At 38.7% G+C, this 18883-nt stretch overlaps 1 protein-coding gene across 3 annotated transcripts in view; it reads right to left on the bottom strand.

The window, feature by feature from the left end:
- Window positions 1-18883, bottom strand: part of PTPRG (protein tyrosine phosphatase receptor type G) — a 704217-nt gene that overhangs the window by 45417 nt on the left and 639917 nt on the right. The window lies entirely within an intron of this gene.

The raw sequence follows: 18883 nt of genomic DNA, 5'->3' as shown, positions 1-18883 counted from the left end.
GTTGTTGTTGGCTATTTAAAGAAAAAGTTAGGACGCCAGGAATTTCCAATGGAAAAGAACTGTTAATTAATTTAGGACCACAGGATCTTATCTATTATTAAATTGTCCAAAAAGTTTAGCAGCAGTGAGGTTGGGGTTTGTTCAGGTTGTACTTACAATAAGCTTCCAAGCTCTGCAACAGCTCCTCAAAAGGGAATTTAAGAGGGACAACCACAACCCTGCAGAAAATGTTCCAACTTAGCACCAAGGAAAGAGTAGACATCATCTCAAACTGACACCTGGGATCCTCCTTCCTTCAGAAAGTTGCAAACTTTCTAAAACTCAACACAACTTTGCATCATCTCTCCCGGTGCCCATCCTCTTTTTCTGCTGTGCCGTATTTCCTATGAAACAAGACCCAAAACCCATGCCCAGGAAATCCAACTTTGCTTTTCAGCAAGACTCCCCCCAAACCTTGAAAATGAAGGCAACTCTGATGGCCGCACCCCAGCACCCGGCCACCCAAGAGCCCAAACCTGAATGAATGGAGTCCATCTGCCTAAGGCTTCTCAGTGCAGTCTTTTACCTGTACTTAATGCAAAGCAGGGAGCATAAGCTGGTCATCATGGAGAAGGCACTGAGAAGGAGAGCATCCAGCGTTCCACTGAGTCTCTGCATGGTGATGCTCAGCAAGACACGGTTTTCCAGCAGCAGCGTCACTGCTTGGTGCTGCCTTAATGAGCTGCTTGCAGCTGGAAGTGAATATTTAATGAGCCTTGCTCAGCATGAGCTGCTCTTGTGACGGGTAGAAAAGAGGGCTACTCTCAGCTGTTAGAAGCCCTTTGCCAAATCCTAGAGAGAGCAGAGATCCCATCTTCCTGGCCAGCTTGAAAGCAGACAAACAAACAAGACCTCTGCACTTCTGGACAGAAAGCTTGCAACATCACTCGGGTGAAGTTTCCCTGAAAAATGCACAGGGCTGCTTTTTGCTGGTTAAAAATGTTTGCAAAAGCAATTCTCTTGCTGGCTAGCTCGGCTTCTGGAATCAGGGCCAAGCAGAACAGCCCACCACCATCCCATCCACTCTGCTGACACGGTCAAAGCAATTTCTATAGCCATTGTTTGCAGCAAGAGTTACATAGTAGAGCACTTTGAAAAGAAAGAAGGGAAGGGGAAAAAAACAACCACACAACTCTCAGCAAATATCAAAGGCCAAGGGAAACACTTAGAAGAGTTTGTATTGGTTTGAATTGCACTGACATCCTAAGGCTGTCAGATCAAGATGTAGGCATTGTGGAATTCTGGTAGCATCGTTTGGTTAACTTGAGCCTCTCTCTCACTCCATGTCTTTACTTAGCTGTCTGCCTCCCCACCTTCAGCTCCGGGTCAAGTGCAGCCATCTCCTGTGCAGCTTTGCCCACGTGAAGAAAAAGCACATACAAAGAGCTGCGGGACTGGAGCTTTAATATCCAAAGTTACTTTTGAAAAAGGAAGAGAATGCAGTCTTTTTAATTCCTTGCTCCTAAAGCCATGCACTATGAATTAAGCAAGAAAAAAGGTGTTCCAAAGCTACTTTCATCACCAATTAATTTTATGGTGATAACAGAATTAGAGTGTAATTACTAAACAAATTAAGGACTAGTTATGGTGGTCAGCTGAACTTTGATTTAAAGAAAATCAGCTTGTTTATATATTTGAATTTGAAAACCACTCATCTCTGTTACAGGGCAATTCTGGGCAGTATACAATGAAAACATAAAAAGCATACAATAATATCCAAATGACATATTATTTATATTTTAAGCCATTAAAACCACCAATTATGCCACTAAAACAAGAATAAAATAATTAAAATTGAAAGTTAAAAAAGAGTGGAAGGGCTTTCAAGGCACTAATCAACCTCATAGCTGCATGCTCCTTATCCATCAGGTAGATCTCTCTCTCTCTCTCTCTCTCTCTCTCTCTCTCTCTCTCACACACACACACACACCTATCTAATCTATCATCTCTCTCTACCCCTCTCCCTCCCTATTTCCTAGCCAGCTTTGAATGAGTTTTGGATAGCACAGTTATATGTGGTATGTCTGTCATAACATATAACATAACTGTAATAAAGATTGGGTAGAAATGACTATGCCACCCATTTTGAAAGATGGCTCTGTATGGATTGGAATCCAAGTTTGCCAGGTTAACAATTGGCGCTCTATTCATTATACCACACAGACTTCCAGGACTATCATAATAGGGACATCTGGCAATCCCAATTGCTGTGCACTTATGGCACTAGATAAATAATGAAAGCAATGGCCGCCACCTCTACAGAGCTGCTGAATCAATATGCAGCCACTGGAGGTTTTTACTCAAACCAATCCATTGCTTCCATCTTTTGGCAAGTATTTATTTTCTGGTTGTGTAACCTATAGAATCAAACTTTACAGAAATGAGTTTCTCTTTCTTGAACAGCTTGACTGCTCTTTTTTCTCCCTCCTGCTGAAAGAAGTACTTGGCTTCTAATTGGTCTGCCTTTATTTTATACCGAACACCCTGGGGGCACAAAGGGGCATAAATCAGTCACAGTAAAGGAAAGGTTATGAATATGAATCAGGCAGAAGGCACTGGGGTTTCATGCATTCCGGAGTTTCTCTTCTGAGTGAAGAAAATCCATAGAGGATAGCTTTAAGTATTATTATTATTTTCTTCTAGTGGAGAGAGAGAGAAAAGGAAAAAGAGAGTCCAGCACACAGTTCCCCTTCCTAAAGTATTCTTTGTAAAAACAATTATATTTACCAAACAGAAGATTACTCTGTATGTATTTACACTGAACAAGAATAAATATAATTTAATAAACAGAAGGTACATTAGAGCACCCCGTGTTAGTTCTCTGCTCTCAGAAAATCAGCATCCTACATTCTAATCAACTGCAATATGCTACATCTAATTTTGATTGAGGGTTTACAGGAAGATAGTATTCTGATTTTTTTTATTAGAATAATAAAAAAGCAAAGTTTATCTGCCACAGAGATAGCAAATGGCTCTTAACAGTGGATGTCTTGGAGAACAAAGGAAGTGAGAGAATACCTACATGTTTGAGAGACAACTTTGATTTTATGTTGATATAAAATATTAAAACATGCCTATCATTATTAGATACGTTTTCATTAGAATTGATATCCAGATGATCTCTAGGGCCAATGGGTTGTTTGCAAGTGATCCTGGAATGGCTATAGGATTCGGTTTTTAGCTTCGATTAATAGCTTTAACCAAGGTGCTCACATGGTATGCTTAGTAAAAACCTAATTGCTCTAATTGCTTCAGGCCATCGATTCTAAGCAGGCACCCAGCAATGCCCAGCAGATCTGGAGCTAACAATGGTTAGTGTTTCATGTACATAATTTGCCATGTAAGTCTAAATAACATTTTATAAACATACTTTGCCTAAGGTTGCAAATGATGCTACACAGTTTCTTAACTACAATTATTAAAATCTAAAAGTGAAATACCATTCATGCATCATCACCAAATCTCCAGAACCATAAAGCCTACAAACTTGAAATTTGGCCCGTATGCTCCTCTTGGCTTCTAGGTGCTCACTAAGAAAAGTTTTTTCGAAATGACCATCAGAGCATTAGTATTTTGTATATTATTATTAACATGCTCTGGTGTTAAGGAGTTCTACTCCCCCTCCCCACCTGAAAAGAAATCTGTTCCAAGTGCAAAACACAAGAAGAGGAGAGGAGACTTTCAGTTTTAGTTTCACAGCACCAAGCAGCTTTAGTACAGAACAGTTGAGCTAAGCCATGCCCAGGCTCCTTGCTGTCCCCTTCTTGCTCACATAGCAAATACTGTTTCAGTTTCCATGTTTCAGTCTCCAAACAGCCCTCAACTGTCTCACACACTGACAGGATGCTAGCCAGATGAATATTGATGGATGCTGGTAGGCAGAGGCATAATTTCCCCCCCTTATTTTCCTCCCCCCAAACTAAGCCTGATCACATAGTTTCGTAGTGAAGCACGGGTATAGAGCCAGTAATAGATAAAGATAAAAGATAGGGAAGACCATAGAAATACAAGAAGCTGCTGGGCAGTGAATCAGAATTTTGGTTGAGAATTGTCAACTGTGACTCAGGGTACAGTGTAGCATAAAAATCTTCCTCATTTCTGCTTGGAGATGTACAGAATTGATCCAGGGCCCCAAGAATAATGGGTAAGCTCTGTGGATTTCTAGCCATAATATAGCAAACGAGTACTATTATATACTGCTGAAAAAAATGTTTCTGCAATAATTTTTTTGAATTTTTAAAAAATTACTGTGGGAGAATAATAACTATAACATTTGAATTCCCTGGTTGCACAACTAGGGCTTAGTCTACATGAAAAAAGATCCCCAAGATTAGGGTTGTAACGTACAATGTATTTAAATGCCTCCCTGAGTTACCATCTCTGTTGCTTTAAACAAAGGCAGCTTCCTCTCTGTTGGCAGATTCTACATGCCCATTCTACATACCTATGCAACTGGTTATGGCACAAATAACTTCCTAACATTCTAGGGAATGGAGCTTTATCACAAAATCAAAGGAATAATCAGGTTGTCAAACAGATCTGGTCTCTGTAATAACAAATACTGAAAAAAATGGTTGTAGTTTCTGAGTCACTACTGCCAAAAACTATAAGGAAGAAGATTGTACCCTGGAGTTTCAAAGTACATTATCTTATTTATGTCAAATACCAAAATGCCAGGTGAAACTTCATTGATATTCATTAATGTAAAAAGAGAAGCAGGAAAAAACAATGCATATATATTTATCCCCATCATAGTTGCTTTCAATGTAAGCAACATTATGAAAAGGGACAAAAAGCAGTAAGAATAAAATAATAAATGCAGGGAAAAAAATCTAATAACTAACTGGTCAAATAAATGAAGGATATAAAATATGAAAGAGAACAGGAAATTTATACCCCATGCCTGTTCATACTTTTCTATCTTCAAAAGGACATACATTAATGTATATATTGCCTTTTTTCTTGATATATTGAAAGATACATACATTTGCCACAAGTACTGTATAATAGACTATCTTAGTGATTTTGGTTTTGTTACATGACTGTACCAATTCAATATTTGTAAAGTACGTCTAGTTTTGTATATTTAAATAAACTAATTTGCAATGACTTTGTTGGCTTTAAATGTGGCTGCATTATGGATCATTTGTGTATTTCAGATTCTACATTCTTGTATTATGTATTGAATTTATTTAATCTTCTTGAAAGCTGTTTTGAGAGTAATTTAGAAAAGCAGCAACAGATTTTTTTTATGGCCATGGACACCAGATTATGTAAGTCTTGTTACAAAGTTACACAACTGAAGAAACATTTTTGGGATTTTATAATTTACAGTGGCATTCTACATTTGCAGAGTAATTCATAAAGCCCACATATTTTCTATGAATCATTGAGAACTCTGTTGTCTTTGAAAGAAAACAGTGTGTTCTCTGAAGCAGATCCATCATTCCCCTTCCACCACCATCCCTATCTCCATATGCTTTATTTCTGGCTGACTTTCCTCAGGGAATAGTAACTTTGTGAGATCTCAAACATTAGGTAGGCCACTGTGAACAGAAGCAAAATAATATACTCATATATGTACATGCCAGCAGGACATCACTTTGAGATTTAAACCCATTGAATAGGGATGCGAGAGGGATGCACAAAAACAGAGTCATGGCCTAGAACAGGTGTGTCCAACCTTGGCAACTTTAAGACTTGTGGACTTCAACTCCCAGAATTCCTCAGCCAGCACAGCTGGCTGAGGAATTCTGGGAGTTGAAGTCCACAAGTCTTAAAGTTGCCAAGGTTGGACACCCCTGGCCTAGAAGAAAACTGATTACAAAAAATGTCAGGCAATTGCTCAGGAACTGTTGTAAATTGATGGATCTACAATTCTTTAAAAATCAAGAAGCATGCTTCTTTACCCAAAATAGTGAAAAGCTCTTTTTAGAAAGACAACAAGCTTTTGCTTGTTTTACATATCATTGAAGTTCAGCTTCAGTATGCAAATGTTTTTAAAGTAAGCTACATTAAGGAATCATTCCTAAATATAAGATCTCCTTCACACATTTGGAAAATCAAGAATGGTGATTTATCTGCACATCTGTTTTTTAATTACATACTTTGTTGTGCAAAGCTATGTGTGAGTATGCCTTGGTATCATGTTATTGAGAAGCTCAATAAGTGTGTCTTGCATTTTTCTGTTGACGTTATGCAGTCAAGAGTCATTTTTCTTTTCCCCTGGAAAAAATAGCAAAGATTGGAGGTAATGTTGCATTTAGTTTTCTGCCTCTCTCAAACTAGTAGCTTTTGGCTTCAATGCCAAAGAGGCTGGCCTCATTTGAGGAAAAAGAGATGGAATTTGTACCTGAATTTAACCTTGCAATGTCCGAAACAAATGGATCCACTAGGTACAATGAGGGTTTTTTTAAAAAAAAAAAATCCCTATCATTTGAAATGCTGTAGACTGAGCACTGTACAACACAGATCAAAAGGGTGGATTTAATATCTTTGGAAGCTGTGAAGCAATATCTCCTCTCTCTGAAATAGTTGAAGATTGTTGAAGAGGTTTATTAAAATAGTTGAAGAGATTTCTGCTTAGGAATTTTCTGGAAAATCTAGTGCCAGAGTTAGAAATCTTGAGATTCGTACTGAAGAGATTGGAATTCCTTTGCAAAGAAAGAAGACAGCTTTGGGGTTTACAGAACCTGCATTCTTGTCCTTGAGTTCCTACAGCTGTGCAAAAACCAGGTGGTCCTAAAAGTATCTGTGATACTTTTTGTGTTCGGATTTTATTGTGGGCATCAAAAATCATATTTATAAAATTACATTCCAAAGGAAGAAAATATCTATAAAGAAGTTAAAAGTATGGAAAATCTAGTGGTTAAAACACCAAGTTAGAAGTCAGGAAACTGTGAGTTTCTAGTCCTGCCTTAGCCATGAAAGCTGGTTGGGTTGACTTTGAGCCAGTCACTCTTTCTCAGCCCCACTCACCCAACAGGGTTGTTGTTATAGGAAAAATAGGAGAAACGAGTAATAGAAATGCAGGTCACCTTCAGTTATTTATAAAAATAATAAAAGTAGGATAAAAATAAATAAAGTAATAAAAATAAGTAGGTGGCAAAAGATGTAACAGCCCAGATATTTTCAGGTGGACAACGGTGCAAAAAACATTTCTGTGATGTTGTGTAGAGTTTAAACTTAGAAACCAAGGGAAACACGAGAGAAAAAAAACCAAGTCAGTAACATTCTTTAAAGTCACACAATTAAAGGGAACAAGGTGGAGTTAGTGCAAAAAGAATAAGAGAGGGAGTTAATGGTCCTCAGAACTCAGATATAGGAAGACAAAGAACAGTCTCTCTCTCTCCTGTTTATCTATTTAAATGTTGAAATTAATTGCCTGCAGTGCAGCACTTCATTATCGTATATGCTACTGATGACATAATACGTACTTACCCCGCTGTGTAGTAAACAACCTTGCAGTTAAAGCATTTGCTCTTCTTCAGTTCTATCATAGCATCAAAGCTGGCAGCAGATCTTCAGGAAATTCCCTCCACCAAAAAGCATGAATGGTGTGTATCAACTACAACCCACCATCAAGTGAAAATATTAATTTTAGGCAAGAAATGGCTGGTGCCTAAGGATGACACTTGCTTACCACTGAAAAGCATTTGATAGGATTATAGGTCACAGATTTTTATGAGCAAATCAGGTAGACTCTTGTCATTATGAGGCCAGCAGAGAGCAAACTCCCATGAAAAAATGAACTGCTGAAAAGGAATGAAAAGCTAGCTTGCCTGGGTAACACTAGGCTCATCTGGGACAGCATCTGTCTTTCCCATTCATACAGGACGTAACGGGGCAAAAAAGTAACTCTCTAGACAACTTCTGCTTCAAGGATTCTATTTAAAGTTTCCCAAGGTGGCGAACAATCCAGCAAACAGTGGCATGAATTAGAGCAGGCCCAGCAAAGCAGCTTTAGCTGTGAATTATTTCTTAGAACGAAGAAGTATAAAGTACATATAAACCCTTTCAAATCAAATCCTTACACTGTGCATTCTTGCTCTCAACAAGTTAACTAACCGTCCAACCTCTTATTTTGATTCCTTTCCCTAATAGATGTGTTTCTGTTACATTGGGAAAGAAGGGCTGAGATTATAGAGCGATCTATAAAAACTGCTTTTGATAAGAGGGCACACAGTCTCCTCCGTAGTCAGACCTCTGGCCCACAATTAGGAATATCGATTGATGGAAGCGTTTCATAATTTTAGTCAAGGTCTTTTCTTCTTGGTAATGCCGGAAACTGAACCTGAGGCTTTCGCATACAACCCAAAGTGTTATAGCTCTCTGAAATTGGAACATGACCTAGAATATCTCTCCATACAAGTTGGCTCATCCACGTTGCTCACGGCACCAGAATTAATGGTAAGTAAACAAGCAAAAGATCTGAGATCTGATTGTAGAGAATACTTATACAGGTAATCCTTGACTTACAACCAGAATTTGGTCCAGAATTTCCACTGTTAGGTGACTCTTGCTTGATTTTACAACCTAGTTTTGCCATGGTTGTTAAGCAAAACACTACAGTTATAAAGTGGATCACACAGCTGTTGAGTGAATCTGGCTTTTCCTATAGATTTGCTTTTTTGGAAGCTGGCTGGAAAGGTTATAAATGGCCATCACATGAGCCATCGTAACATGCAATGCAATTCAAAGCACCTGAACTTTGATCAGGCGTCTGAAGGGATGCTGCAATGATTGTAACTGCATGGACCAGTTGTATGTCATTTTTTTTTCACTGCTGTCGTAAATTTGAACAGTGGCTAAACGAATGTTTGTAAGTCAAGGACTTCCAATAGAGCTAATTCTGAAGTCATTTTTATTTATGCCTCTGAACTTCTAATAAAAATATTCTCCCTATGGAAAATTACATTATTTCAGCCAACTGAATTGTTAGGAAAAGGATATTTTCTGCCTTTATTCAAATCAAATGATGTATGTTCTCACCCCACATTTTTATATTATGAAACACATTGAAGCCACTATTTTTTTTTCAAAGAATAAAAAACAGCCTGAAATTAGTAGGAAAATTCCTCATGAAAAAGAAAATTTGGGAAAAGGTGGATGGGGACATGTTGGGGATTCTAACTGCACAGAAAATGCTCATCAGTTGGAAAAAATGTTATTCAACATTTCTAATGCAATTCATTATTTAAAGTAACATACGACCTTTCCAAAACATGTGCTATTTTTTTAATTATTGCTTATGTTATCTTCCTTTATTCTCATAATACTAGAAATCATGAAATTGGCAAAAATTTCTGAACAGGATATAGAAAACTGAATTAGCTTCTGAAATGCAGCACAATTGGTTTAAGAGCCTTAAAATAATAGGTACACTCAGAAAAGAATGTGAATATCAGGGTCTGTTTAACAGCTCAAAGGAGCTCCATGTTCCAAGTCAGTACAGTATATCTTTGATTTGACAATTGTAGCCAAGATGGCTTATTACTCAGTGTTCTCTATAATCATCCAAGCTTTCTAGCAGAAAGAATTGTAATTCCAACAGATTTGGTGGTGGCGGCGGAGGAGAACCTAAGTTGGAAAAGACAGCAATCACCACAATAACACAAAATTCATACTGGTCTATTGAAATCAGCTTCACCTTCAGGTTTTTCTATGAAAGATGTTGGCCAGAGAGTTAACAATTTATATTAATTGAAGATGAGAATATGCTGCATACATATTCCTATCCAAATGTATTAAATTGATATCAAGGAAACAACACTTTTAAAAAATTAGGACTAATGCATAAATAACCGTTTTTCCATAATTGAAATGTTCTAAAAAAAAAACTGTACTGTTTGGGCTAAACAGACATTTTTGTAGGCCAAGCAGGAGTGAAATCCTCTATTACAAAAACCTGAAAGAATGCCTCATATGTTTACATGGACTGCACATGAACATTGGTGGTGATGGGTTAAGACCTTTCCTCTTTCTAACCATGTCCCTTGAGGAGGGCAAGGACAATTGTGAAAGCTAATTTGGGATGACTTAATAACCTTGAATAGCAAGTAATTGCAGTTTTCGTGACCTCTGACAGCTAGAAGAATGAGCTGCCCCCCCGCTATATTTTAATCAATACTTTGAGCATCTGTGCTACACTTGGGCAGTGAATGAAAGAATTTACAAAAGAAATTAGGGCATGTTCCCCATCGTATAAATGACCAAACCAGTGAAGGATTTATTTTTAAAATGTTTTTAAGCGTTCCTTATTTTAAAATTGCTTTTAGAAAGAGGACCAAGTTGCTAAATGAACATCTGCAGTAAACTAACCTAAATTATCAATAAATGTAAATTATTTCATGAATGGCTTTAAGGGTTTAAATGGAAGCCTTAAGTCAGGCTTGAGTATCTTAGGACCTGCAGAGTAATTTCAAAATGTCTATGCAACAGATTGGCTCAAGCTTCTGAGAAAGTTACCTGCTCTTTTTGCAGTCTGTTATTCAGAAGTGAGAGAGGAAAGGAAGGATCAGAGGGAAAATGTTAACTCCACCCACTTTGACTCTGGCTGCACCCATAGCTTCTTTAAGCTTGGAGCCATCGCATGGCCCACAATGGATAAACTCTGAAGGAATTGAGAAGAAATATTGCCCACCACCACTTCCTAGATTTGATTATTACCCTGGCTCACTTTAGTGCTTTTATTTATTTCTCTATCCCAATAAATGACCGGAAATACCAGGAATATATGTCTCCGAATGAGGAAGGCATTAAATGCCACATCAAGAAAGGACAAAATATTAGTAATAGGTGGCAGAAGTGGAAGAACCTGGATTGACAGGAAGATTTTGGACTGAATAAATTCCATAACGCTAAGGGTAGGTTAATGGAGTTCTCTGAGGAGGTATCCTTGTTTATTGCCTATCCCTGCTTTGAACAACGTAAATACAGAGTTTCCACATGGATTACTATTCAGTGTCTGTATCATTGTACTATCATTGACTCATGGGACACTTTTTTGTCCTCTGCTTTATTTAACATCTAATGAAACTACTAGGGGGAAATCATTCAGAGCTTTAGAGGGGAGGATCATCAAATTCCAAGGAAGTCATCAATAACCTTGAATTGTCCAATTTTGATATTGGACTGACCGAGGGGCAGTCACTGAAATTAACTCTAGGCAGGGCAATGGGGCTTGGATACAGAGAGAGATAGAGTCTGTTTGGGGTAGGGTAGGGTTGCATTCCCCAGGAAAGCACAAGTGTGTTGGAAGTGCTTCTTCATTCCCAGTGGCCACTGGCTTTGAAGGTGGCAACTGTGGCGAGGAGCACATTTGCACTATTGTAGCCACTGACTCAAAAATTATCTCCCCAGAGCCAGTCTCCCATTCCTCGGTTCCAAGCCATCCTGAACACTGAAATCGGCACAACTAGTCAAAGTTTAGTCAGGTTGCAAAGTAAGATGCAGTTACATAATACCTGTGCTGAAAGTTGTCTATTGGGCACTACAGATTGTCTCTAGGTGCAATTTGAGCAGTTCTGTTCATCTGGAGTCATAAACAGATTAAAATCAGCCTATTTGAAGAGCTCGCTTCTCCACGATAAGCCTGTCCAGTTAGGTAGTCCAGAAAATGAAAATGAAGCACTATGGATATGCCTATGCATGCCCAGATTATACCTTTGCTTTGTAAATTGCATTTGCTCCCAATAGAATTCCAGATGAAACTATGGATTCTGGTTATCACCTCTGAAACTCTATATGGCTCTCTTTGAGTCTCTTTACCTCTCCTACCAGGAGAGAATCAAGCTCTGGGTCACATTTATTAAAGAATACCAAGAAGCCAAATATATATATACATATATACATATACATACACACACACACACACACACTTACATGTATGTTATTCAGCTTTGTTCGGGTATTTTCCCACGTCATTGTAGTTGTGCTTTTAAAGTTGTAGCAACGTTTCGGCAGAATCCCATCTGCCATCATCAGGCTTCTGTATTGTGTTCGTCTGGCTTCTGTATTGTGTTCGTCAGGCTTCTGTATTGTGTTCGTCCAGACCACACAATACAGAAGCCTGATGATGGCAGATGAGATTCTGCCGAAATGTTGTTACAACTTTAAAAGCACAACTATAATGACGTGGGAAAATACCCGAACAAAGCTGAATAACATACATGTAAGTACCCGCGAAAACTTAAGAAAACAAATATATAAATATAAATATCAATGAATGATGCTAAAAATATTGGAGAACAAGAAAAAAAGAAAAATAGGGATGGTTTTTAGATTAGATAAATGACACAAAAATTTCTACTAATGTAATTAGTAAATAACTCAATAATTATGAAAGAGCAAAGACAACCAAAAGGTAAAAATACTTTACTGAAAACTTTTACAAATGGAATTATAGAATGACAGGCACATTTGCAGAGCATATATATTTAGGAGTTGACTTCGTTAGGGAGTATTTTCTGGAACTATAGTTAGAATAATCTAGATTATTGACTGCAGATATGACATAGGCTGTACTTCAGAAGGACTGGTACAAATGTGCCTTGTCAGAACATGGAAAGCTTCATTAAGGTAACTCTAAATCAAATCTTGGGGGAATTAAAATAACATTGAACAACAACATTGAAATAAGGATCCCTAAATAAAATTTATGCACTTTAGAATGTTCTTGAAATGGAGTTTCTTAAATAATTCAATTAAAAACTAGAAAGAACATTTGTTCATAAAGTTGATGGCCTTCACAGTCTATACAATAATGTTCAAACTATGGGAAATAAAGACAACCTTGAGAATGGAAAATATGATTTAATAGTTATAAAGATGTAATGGTGAGACAACTCCCATAATTGGATTATAGTAACTGAAGGATACCATTTGTTCAAAAATAATTAAAACAATAGAAAGGAGGCAAGAGTTGCATTGTATTTAAAAATGACCAGTTTCTGCATATAAATCCAAATGAATAAAGAGGAAAGGAGACAATTATAAAAATTGCATATATTACAAAATTAGATAGGATAGGTATTCTCTAGTAGACAGAAACAAAATTGAAAATGATATTGATAGATTGGAGAAATGGCCTGAAAATAATAGTATGAAATGTAATAGATACAAGTGCAAAATTTAGGAAACAAAATCAATTTATAGGATATAAATTGAAAGTTGCAGAAAAGAAGAGACAAGCGCTCACAAATCTATGATAGCAAAAAGTCCCTAACCTTTATGTACTGGAGATTGGAAAAGTCAGACAACTTAGTCAATGTGATAATAAAGTAAAAATAGAAAGTCAAAATCTGAATAAATGTTAAATATCTAGTAGACAATGGGGAGTGGTGCAATGGCCTAGAGGTGGAGCTCTTGCCTCACAATCAGGATGCTGTGAGTTCAATCCTAAGTAGAGGCAGATATTTCTCTCTCTGGGCTCAATGAGAACATATCTGCTGAACAAAAACTCCGCGCTGGCGACTGGAAGGGCATCCAGCCATTAAACACTCTGCTAGCTCCACTCAGTTGCCCAGATTCTACCCCACAAAGGATTATTGTTGTTGTTAAAAGATGGTGATGATGATGATCTAGTAGACAATGACAATGTTAACCAGCACTTACATTTGCAGTAAAGAAGTAAAAGCAGATGCTTGGTTTTTTTGAACTAAAGGATATATAAAAAGAGATCAATCCTCTAGCAAGGGTGTGAAACTCATATTGTCACGGTGGCATCATGTGACATATCAGGACTCTTTTCCCCTTCGCTAAACCAGGCGGGGGGGGGGCCAGCACATGACACTTCTGCTCTAGAGGAAGACTATGTTGAATAAAATCATAAATAATAAAGATATTTCTATGAGTTGAGATTAATAAATCAATGGTTTTCTTGGTGATAATGAAAGCTGGAGACTGAGAAGGAGCAGAGAAAGAAGAGAAAAATGCTTTTGAATTATGGATACAGATCTGGTTACTAATAGTACTGTGGATGAGAAGACCCTATCAAATAATCTTGATACAAAACTGACTGCTTCCTTGAGCTGATAATCAAAAGGCAGGAATTCACTTACTTTGGGGATCAGAGATGGACTACAAAAAAACAGCAATGCTTGGCAAGATTAAGTGAAGTTGAAAAGGGAGAAGAAAATGTACTGGGTGGACTGACAGTCTAAAAAAGATTATGGAACAGGATATTGTTAGAGACAGATTGAGATGAAGTGCATTTTTCCATGCAGTCAAGCCCAGATAACTATAATTTCATACATTTATATGTGATATATGCGATCTTTGGATATATTCTACATTTTAAGTCACAGGATTCTTGTTCTTGACAATTCATAATGATTCGGAAACAACTAACATTTTATTATTACAAAAGTGGCACAAACAGGAAGCAGTTAATCCAGGATAATGTTAAGCGAATCTTATGTCCTCTCGATTTGTTGAGTTTGGACTCTCATATTTTTTCATCTATACAGGAATAGAACCCCAAGGCATCTGGAATTGCTTGAGAAGACATAAGTAGGCACATATTTAAATCTGCAGAAGGATGCCATGTTTAATTTTGTACCAGATGGAGGTGGTATCAGCTGAAGGATTCATTGCAACATATCATTTGAGGGGAATTTTTTTCAATGCAACCTTATATACATAAAACACAAGTCTCCGAGACACCAGTTTCTCAGTCTATAATGTTATGTCCTCTTTGCCTTACATTTATTCTCTGAAACTTTACAATGTACCTAGCTGAAGCCACAAACAATTCCTCAATCTTTTTTGTGAGAATGAAATAGATGATAAACCTAAAATAGGCTTTCAAAAAAAGCGGGGAGGGATCACCTAGTATTTTTCACAGAGCCGGGTGGTTAAGACATCAGGTTAGAAACCTAAAGATTATAAATTCTAGTCCAGTGGTGGTATGCTACCAGTTCGGGACGATTCAGCCAAACTAGTAGTAAAAAAAGCCTCCAATGATCAGCTGAGAGGAAAAAGAAGAGAAAAGCGCAGGATCGGCCCTCCCACCCGCCCCTGCACTTTACTTTATCCTCTCAGTTGATTGGAGCCTGAGTCCATGGAGGAGGACAAGATGGAGCTGGGGCTGACGGAGGTTGAGGGCATGGCCTCATTGGCTTCAGAGGAATGCGGGGAGGAGCAGGATGAGGCAGCCCCGGGTCCCTTGGGCCCGAGACGGCTTGCCAGCTGGGAAGAATACGGGCAGGATGGCCGAGAGAAGGCAGGCAGCGGAGATGAGGAGATCAGGAGATCAGGCAATGAGCAAGGACTGCCGCCTCCTGATCCCTGAGCATGGAGAGTAGAGAGGAGGTGAGAACAGTGCAGGCTGACTAGATGACTCAGGAAGAGACTGCCTTGTTCCTCTTCACAAGGTACACCTGGGGACTGAGACTTAAGGAGACGCTGTAGGGAGGGGTGCTTGTCAGAAACAAACACTGAATTTGTGGAGTTTTGTGTGCCGTTGCTAAAAACTGGAATTCACTGCACTTCTTGCCTTATAATTGCCTTGTTCCTTTGCTTCGTGGATTCATTGCCTTGTTCCTTTGCTTCGTTGGATTCCTTGACTTGTTCCCTTGCCCTGCTGGACTTCTAGCCTGGAAGCTGTTGTGCTAACAGTATTTTGCCAAACTACTTGCAGCCAAAGGCTGCTGGAGGTATGTGTGTGTCTTTTGCTCTGGGACTTGCCATAAACATGTGAGTGTTTGTGGGAAAGTTGGAGCAATAAAGGGAAGCTTTGAACTATCAGCTGACTGTGTTGCCTCTGTGCCTTGTCCTGTGTCATCACACAGGGGCTTGTCCAAGCAGCTGCCAGGAGTCAAGAGTGATTCAAAGGCATTAACTAACTAATCCCAAAGTAAAAAAAGGAATTCCACTTTGCAGCCTGATCTTGGTGATACTTATTCCATCAAAATGATTAAGGGTTACGCCTAGAAACTAAACACTCTCTTCTGCTTCACACTGTAATTCTCATCCATTGCTCATCCAAAGACGTTTATCTGCCCACTTTCCTGCAAGCCATGACGATATATTACATTTTTAAATCCAGGTTGTGTTTTAAAGCCCCAACAGATGCAGGAGAATCACTAACACAAGATTATCAGTGATTTCCTCTTTGAAAAACAAAACTTATTTGATATCCTTTTGGTTTAGAAAAAGAACCCCACGTGGTGAGAGGCAATACCAATACATACATCATATGCCCTTTGCTAAATTTGAAGCTACTTATCAGCTGACTGATTCCATAAACTAGGGATGCCAAACACTATTTTAGGAAAGCACATACATTATCTTTAAAAATATAGAGTTAGGGGGTTGAATTGCTAGTGGGTCAACTCTTAGCTGCCTAATGTGAAGATGAATTGGCTTTTGTGTTGCACTGTGTTCCCTTATCATGTTTATTTAGCCAGAACAAAATCACAAAATGGAACATTTGCATGCAATGGTTGGTGCCATTAGTATTGCCAATGTGCAGACAGATGTCCACCGAATCACAATTTGCTTTGTTTTATGGAGAGATAATCGGGCTCCTATAGCTGATCCATCATTTGGAAAGGGTGTTGCTAGAAGGCATACACAAGAGACACAATGAACTGGAGAGTTAAACGTACCTATATCTAATCAGTGAAATGCATGCTAGTAAGGAAAAGAACAGTGCAAAATAAAAGTTTGCTACTGTCTTAGTTCAATGGGGAGATAGATATAGCTAACGCTTTCCCTAATTACTGGAGCCATTTACTCAGATTCGATAAAGGTCCAACTACACAGACTAACTAAAAGTCTAACTAGGGAAAAAAATTGAAACTCGTAAAATAGTATAAAGAACGTTGCTTGAATTTGAACGATGCCAGAGACATCATTCAAGTACCTGCCTACGAGGATTTGGAGTCTGGGATATCTAATTACTTCCTTCTCCCTCCCACTGCCACCCAGCAGATGGTAAAGTTTATTTTAAGACCCATGCAACGTGTAGAAAAGAATTTTTCAGAAAATGGCCAGTACAATTATTATTATTATTATTATTCTACATGCAAACAAATCTTGCAGTAGCAAGATGTTCGGGGCATGATAATTTCGGTAGACTAACAAATGAATCATTTTTCCCCCCTCCTTTCGGAGAGATGTGTGGAAGAATATACAGTGTTTAATTAACATCCCCTTTCCTTGTTTGGAAACACTTCCTCTCCCTCCTCCCCTCCACAAGGCTCCCTGCTTGTAATTCGGTTTGCCAGGGCATTGTCTGAAATTCAGAATTTGCAAGGATGGGAAGGTGAGGTGAGTGGGAGACCGATGTCCTCCCCTTCAGCTGCGCAGAAACTTCAATGTGGCTGTATGCAAATGAGAGAGCATGTTGTGGGAGGGAGGGGAGGAAGGAGAGGTCCCTGACTTCAAATTAGGCCCGACTGTGTTATAATCACACAAAGCTGACAACCAGTTTGCTGACAATCTGCTGTTCAAAGACCTACAGTAATTGGAGTCCCAGAATGGAGAGCCCGGTGATGCAAACCTTGTGGGTTTACACGCTGCTCCCTGTTGAAGCCACTTAACTGGATATTGAATTGTTATTTTAAAGGGAAGAGAAAACAAAGCCCCCCCCCCCGCGCTTGTCGATTTCCCGCCCCCCCCCCCTCACGCACGTGGCATCATTAGCAGCCAACTCGTTAATGCTTATTTTCACAACTGAAAAACCGTAAGCTCTGAGCCCTCGTGTTTGCTAATGAAAAGATCTATGGAAGAATAATCTTCCCCCCTTCCTCCCCCGAAAAGCAAATACAAGCTGGCAACACAGGATACTGAAGAGCAGACAAAAGAATTTCAATCCTATCCTTGATTTGCTCATTAAGGAACTCGGCCTTGCAAGCAGCTTATTTAAACAGGCTATCCAAACACGTATGATGCTTATAAAAAGATGCTACATGCAGTCAGCTCACATACCTGTATAAATGTGGACTGTTCTTTAATATTAGAACATTAATGCTGTAGAATAGATGTCTCTGTCTGATAGTCTCTTCACGCCTTTCTGAACATGGGATCAAGTTGCAATTTCCCCCAGTCTAATGGGCAGTGTTTGCTTAAATGTTTATGCTGTTTAGCACAGTGGTGGGATTCAATTTTTTTTACTACCGGTTCTGTGGACATGGCTTGGTGGGCGTTGGCAGGGGAAGGATACCGTAAAATCTCCAGTCAGAGGTGGTATTTGTCGGTTCTCCAAACTATTCAAAATTTCAGAATTGGAAATTCAGAAATTCAGAACTGGTCAGAACCTGCTGAATACCACCTCTGGTTCTGACCAGTTCTGGAGAACCGGTAGCGGAAATTTTGAGTAGTTCAGAGAACCGGCAAATATCACCTCTGACGAGATTTTACGGTATCCTTCCCCTGGCACGCCCACCAAGCCACCTCCACAGAACCGGTAGTAAAAAACTTGAATCCCACCACTGGACTGAACCTGCTGAATACCACCTCTGGTTTGGCAGCTGAAGAATCTTTGGTGGGGGGAAACCTTTCCCATGGTATATTCTGCCTAGTGAGGCATAGGGCAACAATGGGTTTAAACTCCATCCAGAATCTAGACAAAGACTGGATTTAGAAATCATACCAAGCCTTAATGCGGTTGGTTATGTTTTATTAGGGGAGTGGGGAGCTATTATTTTATTGTCTTTCTTTCTTTCTTTCTTTCTTTCTTTCTTTCTTTCTTTCTTTCTTTCTTTCTTTCTTTCTTTCTTTCTTTCTTTCTTTCTTCCTTCCTTCCTTCCTTCCTTCCTTCCTTCCTTCCTTCCTTCCTTTCATTCATTCATTCATTCATTCATTCTTTTTATTTATTTTATGTTTTTATTTCCTGTAA

This window comes from Notechis scutatus, chromosome 2, assembly GCF_049901735.1.
Source record: "Notechis scutatus isolate UNSWTSFEM ecotype Mainland chromosome 2, rNotScu1.2, whole genome shotgun sequence".
Taxonomy (NCBI): Eukaryota; Metazoa; Chordata; class Lepidosauria; order Squamata; family Elapidae; genus Notechis; species Notechis scutatus.
Note: the sequence above shows the minus strand (reverse complement) of the source record. Positions and strands in the feature narration are given on the sequence as shown.